Source organism: Phasianus colchicus, chromosome 16 (genome assembly GCF_987193195.1).
Source record: "Phasianus colchicus chromosome 16, bPhaCol1.hap1.1, whole genome shotgun sequence".
Classification (NCBI taxonomy): domain Eukaryota; kingdom Metazoa; phylum Chordata; class Aves; order Galliformes; family Phasianidae; genus Phasianus; species Phasianus colchicus.
Genome location: NC_143451.1, coordinates 6836077 through 6848408, shown reverse-complemented (window position 1 = coordinate 6848408; position 12332 = coordinate 6836077). Strand labels below are relative to the sequence as shown.

Below are 12332 nucleotides of genomic sequence, written 5' to 3'. Positions count from 1 at the left end.
AAAGAAAAAGAAAATATTTTAGACAGAAAACAATTATACAGGAAAATGGGCAAGTACAAAACTTAAGAATTTGAATGAAAGCCCTGCCTTAGCAATAATTTAGCAGTAGCTGTGCACAACCAGAGCAAACACATTCTAACTATTAAAACAATAATGAGCAGGTTTTTAAAGAGCTAGTTTTATGTATATTGAATCTAATTATACGCTTCTCTCATAACCTCATTACATACAGTTAACCTGCCACTTTCTTTCTATTTTTCATCTCAGGCCATTAAAACATTTGCGTGTAGCCCAAATCACTATAATTTTAAAGGAAATATTCACTGATGGTTTGGTTCAAACAGATCAGTTCTGAAGAATTAGGTCTATGTGTGTGTTTTCTGAGTATGGAGAAGACAGTATAGATGATTTAAAGAAATGGCAAGTGCTTATTCTTACTAAAAGAGTGTTTGATTTCACAGGTAAAATAATATTCAATTCTATGTAATCATATATCTTGGGAGCTTAGTCAAGACCCAGGTCCTACAGCAAATGAAGACTGAAAGATTGCCTGTTTCTGCACAGAAGGGAGGGAAACAACACAGACGATCAGAGTCCACCTGGGGATGCATTGAGAGTCAGCAACCAGAGCTGGAGCACAGCCTCTAGGACTTTGAGCTGGAGCCCTGGAAAGGTAGCACATTTCATCCCTTGCACCTAAAACCCTACAACTTAGGATCTTTTATATCTGCAGCATTTATAGTCTTAAAGGAAAAAAAAGAATTTCAATTATGTACAGATTTTACCTGCACTTTTATTGACTCTGTAGGCTACTTTCAAAGATCAAATATGCTATTCTAAACTACAGACCATTGGAAAATGAAGTGTGTTCATCCAGCAGGACTTAATGAAAAAAGCTGTTTTCCACCAGAAAGAAAGCTGCTGCAGACTCCAAATGTAAATATCTGTTTTTGCTATCTGTGTTGGCATATGACATGACATATGCATTTGGTAAAAACGTCGTCTTCTCCCCATGCTTCTGGAAGCCACTTCCATCCCATCTGCCTCATTCTCAAATACTTAGACCTGCTTTGTCTTCAGCGTCAACAACTCAAAACAAATAACACACATCTTTTGTTTGTTGATATGGCTGTCAGCCATTTACTGCTACTTCCTCCATCTGCCTCCTCCCAGCTGTTCATTCCCACTGCTTCTTTCCAACCTTGGCATTCATCAGTGGCAGCAGCAGTGTGAAGTACTAATATGCAACCTTTTGCTAAGACACACACTAGGGATGTCTGGGGAAGAGAAGTATTGCGTGGTCAGCAAGGATCAAGTCAGACGTTTCTAGAAGCAAGCTGGAGGTATACAAGTATACAACCTGGATGTATCAAAGACTGCTGCTATGTTTAACACTTTTGAAAAGCTGTGGCAATATAACTTTAATAAAAGGCAGGAAAAAAGATGTGGAAGTTGCAGGTAGTTCAGCCTAACCTTGCATCGTTAAGAAAATGACCTCACAAAAGCTGCTGCCAGGCTTCTGAAGAACAAGACCTTAAGAAGGAGCAAAATGGATTTACCAAAAGGGAGCAGTTTCCTCACCAACCCAACAAACTGCTGGGAAACAACTGTCTCTGCAGAGGAGGAGGAAGCAATAGTCATTTTGTTTCTCATTAGCAAGGCTTCTGATGAAGTCTGCCAGAAGTTCCCTGTGACAGAGACATACCTAGTTTGGGTATAAAGTAGACTGGCTAGACTGAGAACTGGCAGGACTATTGGACTCAAGCAGTGGTGGTCATCAGTTATAATCCAACTGTTTCCTGTTCAGAAGTAGAGTTCCTCTGGGATGGGACCAGGGACAGAGCTGCCTCAAGTCATAATCTATGACTTGGATGATGGGCTGACGTGAATTTCATGAAGTTTAGCAAGGACAAACCTACATGGGGAAACCCCACTCATCCAGAAAGGTTGTGGGCTGAGGAGGGGCCCTTTTGAAAGTAAACTTCCAAAACAGAAGAAGTTCACTGTACTGAAAAAGTATAATTTAGGTCAAAAAATTAAAAAAAAAAAATTGTCTCATTTTAAACAAGTCATTTGGGAACAACACAATTAAATGCCTTTAAAAAATGATAGGTAATTTCAACTTTCAATGAAAAAATAGCATCTCAAGGGCCAATGAGTAAGTTAAGCAGTTTTATGATTTTATAGATATGCATGCATGTAGCTGAGTAGCAGAAGGAAAGATATACAACTTCTGGACTAATGATCCTCCATCTGTGACTCAAAAAACAACAGAAAAGACAATGTGAAACAACGGCAAAATCACATTAAACTAGATATACATCTCTTTCCCTATACACACCCGTTCTGTAATTAAATTCAGGGAAAATAATTATAATGCAGAGGTATTTAAAGTTAGTTTTTATTTCAGTAGAAGTATTTGAAGCAATATCACGAGTTAGTTTGTTCTTCCCACATGGCTTTATGTGCTTTTCAGGAAAAGCGTAGACCACCAAAGGGAGCTGGGCTGATAAAGGTAGAGCTTAAAAAGCAGTTAAAAGGTTTTTACTGCTCTGTACTTTGCTCAAAGATAAGAACTGAATTTGTATCGCACCTTCCTGAAGGGAAACTGGAATGTAGTCATGAAAGAAAGTGGAGTCTTGAGGAAGACATTAAAGATCAGCTGGAAAAAAATGGAATCTGCACAACACTACAGCTAGCCAAGACTCAGCTGATGTTCAGGAAGGCAACAGAAATCTACAAGTGCTCTTGGCAGTTTTATCTAACAGCTTCAGAGATGGGTCCTGGATTCCAGCAGTAGATGAGGAGCAATTAATGTTCATTTCAACAGGAACTGACCATCGAGAGTACTTGAGAGCTTTGGAAATTAGGCATTTAGCTCATCCAGAACACTAAGTAGCCTTAATTTGGTACTCTCACATAATTAGGACCAAAACCTGAGTTGTTCCCAAGAGATATTGTTCAGGGAGAAATAAAAACATAACAATGTGGAGAACATTAGGAAGAAGAAAAAAAAATATCAGGAAACAGAAAGAAAAAAGAGTTCTGCAAGATTGAGAACAAACTGGAAAGACCAATCCACAACCAGTTCTGCAATGGGAAACTTGCATGTCCTTCGTTTGCTACATAACTCCTAACATTTTGACAAAAAAAAGACTTCAAAGCAGCTGAAGAAAATCCAATGATTAAAGTGACCTACTTGATATAATTTACTCAAAGCCAAGTTTTGCATGCAATATGCTTCTTAATTAAATGATGCATTTTCATGCGTCTATTTTTTGATACTTTCCCTTCCAAAACAGTTGAAGAAAATGAATAACCCCAGACAAACTCACTCCATGCATTAGATGCTTCAGTACTACTTCAACATTTATTGAGAATGAAATATATATTTTTTAAAGTTTTGGTTTTCTGAGTCGTATGGATAGAACTATTAATGCTTAGACCATTCTAGATGATCAGATAAATAATATCAGACCATTATTAATAATGAATCTTAATTGTTTCAGGAAAAGTCCCTGAGATTTGGACATTACTGCTTATATAAGCTCTTTAAATATTTATTCAGAAACAAATAGGTTTTGCATATCCCTACAATGTCAATCTAAATATAACTTTGATTGACATAGATACTTAAGTAAATTATACCGAGTAGAGCAGAAAACTACAATTACTTGGTTTTATTTGCTAATCACCACCCTATATTTATTGAAGTGGCTAGAAAGACTGTGTCACTTGATCTCTTGCTTTTGTAAAAATTACTTTGGAACACTGACTTTTTCAGTTATTTTTATTGTGTGTCACCAGACTGGCCACTTTATCCACAGAAGAACAAGTCCTAATTACTGGTGTTTTTTATTAAGGGCAAAAGCATTGGCAAATGCCCAGGAGACCCTACCAGAGATGCCCAAGATGGAGCAATAGGAGAAGTTTTGGCCATCTCCAGAGGCTTTCACAAAGGGTTGGTGGAAGGCAGAAGGCTCTGCCACCTCACACAGCTCTGCTTGCAGCCCCCCTTTCTCTCTGCACCAAGACAGTATTTGAGCTGTGTTTCCTACCCTTGGGACTGCTCTGATGCTCACCTTCCTCAGGGGAGGTGGCACATGTTCCCAGGCTTCCCAGCCCCACTGACCCCACAGCCACCGTGCTGCAGCCAGAGCAACTGTGGGTTATTATAAGCCCAGGACAACTTGGAGCAGCTACCACATTGAATTGTCAGCCAATGAGCAAGACATGCTGCAGACTGCCTTGCCCCAATCAGCAAGATCATTCATACCAACAAATGCTCACCAGCATCAATATGAGGTGACCTAGCAAGGCTCAAAGTTTCTGCTCTCTTCAGAAATCCTTTACATCTAAAGGATCTTCATGACCAAAACAGCAACAGAATCATTCCTTTTCACATCACCATCAGTTCTACCCACCTGTTCCCACTCTATCAGCCACAAAAAGAGCTAGCATCCACCTGTACAAGCCCCCTTCACATTCAAGCCCCTTCACGTTTATGACACAGGTATGCTGAAGTTTTGTTCTCTCTCACCGTTAATGTAGACAAAAATAAAGAAAGAACGTTTCAGCAGCATAACAAAGGATAACAAACACAGTCAATCTGTTTTCTCAGGAGTAAAGCACCTTAAGCTCTGTGTCAGGGTCAGTCTGCTCCCTCTACTGACTCTATGGCACTTAAAGCACCTGAGCTTATTCATGATGCATATAAATAGTAAATGAAAGAAATCATTGGTCTAAAGAGCTAGTAGGAATAATGGGTATACAGGAAACACTTTTGTCAGGTCCCCTCAGAGGGAGTAAAATTATCATGACTATTAGTCACATGCATCTCTTCATTCTATTCCCACCAGTTCTGTGGAATGTGTCACTTTCCAAAGCCACAAAGGAACAAGAACAGAAAGCAGATTTTGTTCTCGGCACAGAGTGACCTTTTCAAAAGGAAAAGCTTCTGTCCTCAAATCCAAGTTGTCCAGTTTTGCTGAAATTCCATTTTTAAGTCAGCTCACAGAATGAATTATGTCTTCTGGTAAAATAGGAAACAGAAGTCTGACAGCTGACTGCAATCTTAAATTTCATGGAAAATAGCAAAGTACATTTATGGCCCAGGGTATCTTCAGCTTCCAGCAAAAACCTTTTGTTGCAGGACTGAGACTCATCCAGAGGAACAAATCTCACAGGTGCATTTTCATTATTAGATAATGAAATTATTTTGAAATACAGAAGAATCTTGATGATCTATTCAAAATAGTTTTTTGATAATAAATTATACCAAAATGTAAAACCTGCTGGATACTCTTTTCTTGATAGAAGCAGCTTTCATTTTATCTTCCATTCCATCCACTGACCAATTTATACCCTTGAAATAACATTGTTAAACTAACATGCTGCAGAATCATTAAACAGCCAGTAATTTCCTCCTAGTTTAGGCTAGGCAATTGTGAAAAGCTTCAGAAGTGGAGAAAAAACATATTTTCCCCTTAGTTGCCCAGAAAGCCAAATCTGACTGCTAAAAAAGGAACTTTCACTTGCTTAGCCCTACATCGTGATTCTAGGTCACTTGCTGGAAGCTTCACCCAACTGAACAGCCTATTAGCAGCTCTAAAGGAGTCCAGACACAGAAGCATTGCTTCACTGGGACAACCATGCTTCTGTGGGGCTTCATCTCTCTTCCTATCCAGCATTTCCCTCTTGTGATAGTTTCCTTCAGCTATTAGATACATAGATTTCTATTTGGCTGTTACTTTTTGTTATGTTTCTCATTTCTGCCAGATTTCGCAGTTAAGTGAAAAATATAGATTCCAAAAATTGAGTGGTGAGTGAGGAAAAAAACTATGCAATAAATTCAAGGAGATCAGTACTTGACCATCTGTTGCACAAGTCAATTATTGTTTTTTTTGGTTTTTTTTTTTTTAAATCTTATTGTATTCTGTGTTTTCATCAAGTACTGGATGTCAAACCATGATGTTACCAGCAACAGAGAAAAAGGAAGCAGGTGGTCTTCTCTGGACTTCACTACTGGATACAAGCAAATGTAAAAGGGCAATAGAATAGAAAGCAGCTTGTACACTGCTTTCAGGTAAGGAAGAAAAAGGGAGAAATAGAAACCAGGACTTTTGGAAGGTGTGCTTTGAAAAGCACTGCGAGTTGTTTACTAGACTGACTTCAAAAATTCAAAAGGAACAGGTCAGGTTTGTCAAACAGCCACGTGGGACGTACCTGAATCCTTATCTCATATGGGACAGTCTGAATGCAAGGCAGCACAGCATTCATTTCCTGCTATGACCATAGGAATAAATGACCAGACTGAGATACCGTCAGCACAGAGCATTTTGATGCCTTACCTACAGAATATGATTCAGCAAAGGCAACTTGAGTCCAATGGAAGGAGATTGTACGTGAAAAATGAAAAAAGGGGAAGAAAAAGATTAAAAAAAAAAAAAAAAAAGGTATATGTCTTCATTATTTGGAGGAAGGAAAAAGGAGAACACTGTACACCTAACAAAATTAAGTGGAAGTACAAAGAGAACAGAGGGCAATCTTTGCTGTCCAACCAGCTAATAAATTGAGGGGAACTTATATTTAGGAAAGACAGAGGAAAAAAGATCTGCTTTCATTGTTTAGACACAATATCACCAGGCCCCAGTCATTCCTACTAGCATACACAAAGTAAAAACATATATATATTTGCCCAATATCCTATTATATATAGTTTTATTAGAAGTAATATAAAATTAGTAGAATTTTTTTCCCATAATCTTATCAAACTGTTGCAAACAATAATAGATATAACAAAAGCGGGTTGCTTGTTTTGTGGCTTACAGTCATTTATGGAAGTTATTACATATTTTTGCCTCCTAAGATAGACATACATGGGTATTTGAACTCCCCTAAGTCATCCAGCACGGCCACAAACCCCAACCTGCATCTGCATGGGACAGTATAATTCTAGGAAATCTACTCTGACCTTTTTTTTTTTTCTTTTCAGCACAGAATTAGCTCAAGTGACCTTAACTGGGCTGATGGTAATGCCTTTGTGCAGAAGAAGTTGTACATAAGGGAAACAGCTTAATATTTACTAGCATACTGAAGAAAAGAAAAATGACCTTTCTTAATTAAATGTCATGAAATGAAGGCTAATACTGGTACAGAACATGCATCTGAATGAAATTAAGACTCACATGTCTGTGGTACACTTAAATATTCTGGGCTCAGTTCTGACATAAGCCTAAAGGGGGGAGGGGGAAATCAGGAGTGGCTTCTTTTTGAGATAAGTGGAATTACCTTGCTTTATATCAGCAAAAGCAGTGCAAAACCAAACTCTCAGATCTTACAATCACTGGGATAAGAATGCTTAAAGAATTTACTAAGCTCCGTGGAAAAAAAGAAAGTATTTTCACAGGTTTCTACTTAGGAGATGCAGCTCTATATTAACTTTCACTCAGGAATGCTTCGTTATCCAAGATTATGAATTCATTTGGCATAATGGAAGGACAGGATAAATTATTCAAAAAAGATGTAAATAGTTTATGTGCCATCAGTAAATTCTCAAGGACAGGGAGATTTGAAATATTTAGAGGACTGAGATTAATTACCTATCTGGTGTGAATTCATACACAGATATTCCAATTTGAGTACGATTATGCTTTTAAAATATAACCAGAACAAAATGTCACAGTCTGCTCATTTCATTGTCTTAATCAAAGCTTTAATACAGATATAAAAAAAACTTCTTTGAATTATCAGCAGGTGAAATAACAATTATTTCATTTGTTTCAGCCAGACTGGAATACTTTTAATATTTATACCAGATTTTATCCTGTAAAATTTGTGTTTTTGTTGCAATAGAGAAAGGATACAGCATAAGCATACATTACTGTGAATACAGAATATAAGGCTTTGAAAATTCAGAGGATGTTCAGGACATGGAAAAGCATCAAAGGATTTTTCTACACACAGACATCTAAACCTTGACATTGTAACATGTTTAACAGTCTCACTGTTTTAATTAAGCACTGTAATAAAAGCCACATGGCAATAAAAAGCAGATGAAAGGACTGTTAATAAATCTCATTTAGTAAAGTACTTCAACGCGTACTTGAGAAAAGGGATAAGACAAGTTTCAATCCTACTCATAGACCAAGCAGATGCTCAAGTGCTGTTCTGGAATAACTGTGACACCCAGAGCTGTGGATAGCCCCTAACAGCTGTCTTTGCTTTCACTCACATTGGTGTCAACTCACAAACATGCATGGATGTTGTACTACAAAGTTTAACAAAGGAACACAGAAAGGAAATTACATTTTGCTTTGTACAGGATTTCTGTTCAACAACTGAATGCTGTTTTAAATTGTTTCAATACTCTTAACATTTGTTCCCAAGAAATTCTGGTGTCATTACATAAACATTAATCTGTCAGCAAAAGTTTGAGAAAAGTCCATGGATGCTCTGCTTTAAGAGTGTTTATTAGAGATACTCTACTAGAAAAAGGAGTGGGAGATAAGAGTTGAAACTCAGGCTCATACTTCTTTATCAAAGAGAACATTCCTGTCAAGACAGTAAAATATCAAAGGAGAATCAATAGTTAATTCTCTTTATTTGCAGTGGTAGGATGTAGGCCTAATCCAAATTCCCTCAAAATTACCAGAAGGACCAACTTCCACCAGTCTCAGAGCCACCAAAATTCTCAACCAGTGCCTGGCCTCTCAAGGCAACAAATGTTAGTTCTTCCATTTTCACATAAAGCAATCAAAAACATATGGGCAGAGGGTGGTGTTTGCTGTAAAAACTCCTCAGAAGATGGATTCTCTGTTTGAATCACTAGTTTGAGTCCATCAAAACAAGCCAAAGGAAAGGAGTTGGGATCAAAATATACCCTTCTGTAGGTAATGATTTACAGGTAATATCTACCTGCAGGATCTGGTACTTGAAGCAAGTGTTTCTTGTTCCATAGGCTTAGCAGGTGTTAGTATTGACGAGATTGAGCTAAGTCACTGTTATCCTTATTTACATGCTTAAATCCCTAAATAGTGTTGTCATTTTTAAAATACAAGCCGCCATCCCGGGTGTAACAGTGACACTGTCTGAATCACTGAAACCCACAGCAAATTCTGTTAATTTAAGAAGGATAAGGACCAACATCACTCCTGTGCAGAAAAAATGCTCTGAACCTATACAGAGTAGGGGGACAAAGACAATCTGTCAGTTTGCAGAGCAACATACTGCAGTCACATTCAAGCATGTTCACTAAGCTGCAGCCTGTAGCCTTTCATCTACCACCCTAGAATAGATGTTTTAATCCCAGCGTGCCCCAATGAAGTCCAACCACTATCTGAGCTTTGCAACTCAGCCAAATAGGAGTCCTTGTGCCATGGACTTGTCTGGTATGAGCTAGCACTGCTCCACTGACAGTAGCTATGTTGCCTTTTGTAGAACTACTTCCTTTTTTTTTTTTTTTAAACACCAGTTGAGATTCTGACCTTTTAATTTTAAGATCTGTTTAGTTTGCATCAGTGAATGGGTTATCTCTAATTAAAATCACTGCTGCACTACATAATTACTCAGTATAATTTGATGGTTGACTAAGACTAATGAAAAATTTGTCTCACTAACGGGTTGCACAAAGTTGAACTTCCCAGCATTAATCTTGGTAAATTGAAAGGTAGTAAATTGTGCCACGCAAGTAAAGAATGATGTGTCACAGAGTGGCTGCTAAAGGAATTAAGAGCCAGTGTTCAAAGAGAACACCAAATCCATCTGTCGTGCTCACATTATGGACCCTCAGCTCAGGTGTTCAGATGATTTTGTGGGACACCTCCTCCCCTGTGTGGGTGAGCAGGTTGCAAGGAGCACAGGCACACACTGAGCCACAGCCCCATGGCTCCCACAGGATGGGGGCACGAGAAAGGGAAGCCCAGATCTTGGAGAAGGGGTGTGCAGGTAGCATGGCTGCATGCGTAAGGCAGAAGGTAAATCATTCAGGGTGTTTCAGAATACTGAACTGTTTACTAAACCACAGCAGCAGACAGTATTCTCTCTTGCATTAGTGACATTGATCCTGAATATTTAGATCACTGATTGTGTATTATGTGCCACTGGTAAGCCATTAAGCTGCACTGCTCCTGATGCAACCTGTACAAGCTGAACAGCTTTTCACCATAGCACAGCCCTGCAGCCTCACATAGCACCAGGCCCACACCATCCAGGTGCCCCCTGCAGCATCCCCTTCCCCATGGCAGCTCCTAAGCTGAGCAATAGCAACCAGAGGCACTGACACCTGTACACATCTCCAGCAAAATTTTTGTCAGATGCAATAATTTATAATACCTGTACTAAGATGCAGTTGACGATCCCGTGGGCTACTACACAGTATGGTGCCTGCTCTTCCTTTCCCTTCTCTGTCCCATCACAGGCTGTGTCTGACCCCAGACCATACAACTGTGTAGAGTTCTGACATTGTGATGCCAACAGTTCTCATTCTGGGAGGAGACAAGGCCTCCTTCCCTGCCACTGCTGTGCCATCAGCCACTGTCCTGCCTATCCACTACGCTCAACGTTAATTTAGTTCACAAAACATATATATGTGCAAAGTAAAGTTGTCCTTAAGCAGAGGCCCGTTCTACAGCCATTTTGTTTCTCAGTCTTCACTACGACTGTAAAATGAAATCTGTATGACCTCTTGCATCAGAACCAGGACTGTATTTCTTCTGCTATTATAATTCGTCAACATAGGATGCTTTCAAGGATTTGTCACACACATTCATACATATTCTATTAGACAGTCATTGCATTTGCATCTGCTGTCACTGTTCCTGAATGCAAAATCATTTCTAAGCCAAGGGTCCTTGCAATGCACAGGGAGAAACAGCATCTTTTGTAAAGGTCCCCAGTTGAATAGCTGGCTAGAGACAAAATAATTTTTAAGGTACAGCATATGCATCATTTACAGTAACTTTAGAAACAAGTTCCAGGGCACTGAAGTCCATCTTCAGGAAAAATAAATTTCCTTTCCCCCTCTGAGAAGTTGAAGAAAACACAGACCCTTACCGAGGGTCATCAGTTATGACTTTTTTTTAATATACAAAAGCATTAAGAAAACTAAAAACAAAGGTAGTTTGATAGAGAAAATAGAGCCAGCTCTCTGCTATCTCTAGCAATGTCCAGCAGAATAGCAGACGCATTCTCAGGAGCCACTTCCAAACAAGAGCACCTGCTCTGACTAAATCACCAGTGAGTTATCAGGCAGAGTGCCAGCATTTCTGGATGAAAATCAGCCACCTGAGTGAAGGATTCAGGACCTGCAGTCCTTTAGTCTGGTCCACAGCACATGCCTGAAGCAAGAGCAGATGTGGCCTTCTAGGTACAAACTCAGCAGGACCTTTCCATGATGCCTATCCTTCAATGCAGGCTGTGCCCTCTGTAGCCCTCCATTACAAGATATTTATCCTAGGAACTGCAGCTTCACAATGACTGTTTATTTTCTTCATCACAGAAGCATTTCATAGCCATATCCCACTTCTACCTGAAGTTATACACTAAATGAAGGAGCACGGACTTCTCTGAATGATCCCAAGATTCTTTCCTATTTAAATCACATAGTTTTATGCTGCAAAAGTCCTAAATGCATGCTAATCCACATAAAACTTGTTCCATATTAATTTAAAGCTTAAGCCAAAATCCATCAGAAGCAACAATGCTGTATGAGCATGCAAAAACCAGTGAGCTATCAAGTTATGGTTCCTTATTTTGTCCCAGCAGTGGTTCCTTCAAAAAATCCCAGTACCATTTTCAAGGATTTTCAAGCTATAATGCATATGCTCTAAATTAGTCCCTCCTAAATTCAAAGCTTATGATGCAAGCACCAAGTAAAGGTATCTAAATATTTAACACTAGACTGTGTGTGACACTGCAGATAATATTAAGACCCTGATCTTCCTTGTTTATTCCCAGCACTAACAGTGTCGTTTCTACTTACGCAGGGATTGTGCCCTTCTATAGATGTGCTGGAAAATAAGAATGAGCACACGTTGCTTTCTTCATGCATGAATGATCTTAAGACAGATTAATTAAAACCTGTGTCAATGCAGTGCACGTATAATGATGGGATATATAAAAATAAAATAGAAGTTTTGGTTTTCTTCTTGTTTTCTACACTAGGAGGTAGTTTCTAAAGAAGTATCTTTCGCTAGGTTAATGAATGTGCCAGAGCATCTCGTGTTGCATTCAGAGTAAAACTTGCATACTGCAGAACAGATGGGTATTGTGAACTGTTATGATGGCAGAGGAGTAGGCTTTAAATAATACATGGAGAATTTTTCTATCTCATT

The 12332-nt window shown here is 38.8% G+C and overlaps 1 long non-coding RNA gene across 9 annotated transcripts in view; it reads right to left on the bottom strand.

Moving 5' to 3' along the window:
* LOC116237390 (uncharacterized) overlaps positions 1 to 10621 on the bottom strand; it is an 84111-nt gene extending 73490 nt beyond the window's left edge. For all 9 annotated transcript variants that reach the window (XR_016471607.1, XR_016471603.1, XR_016471604.1 and 6 more), the window contains exon 1: positions 10333 to 10621. This is a non-coding gene — a long non-coding RNA (uncharacterized LOC116237390). The remainder of the gene's footprint in view (positions 1 to 10332) is intronic.
* Positions 10622 to 12332: the final 1711 nt, after the last annotated feature.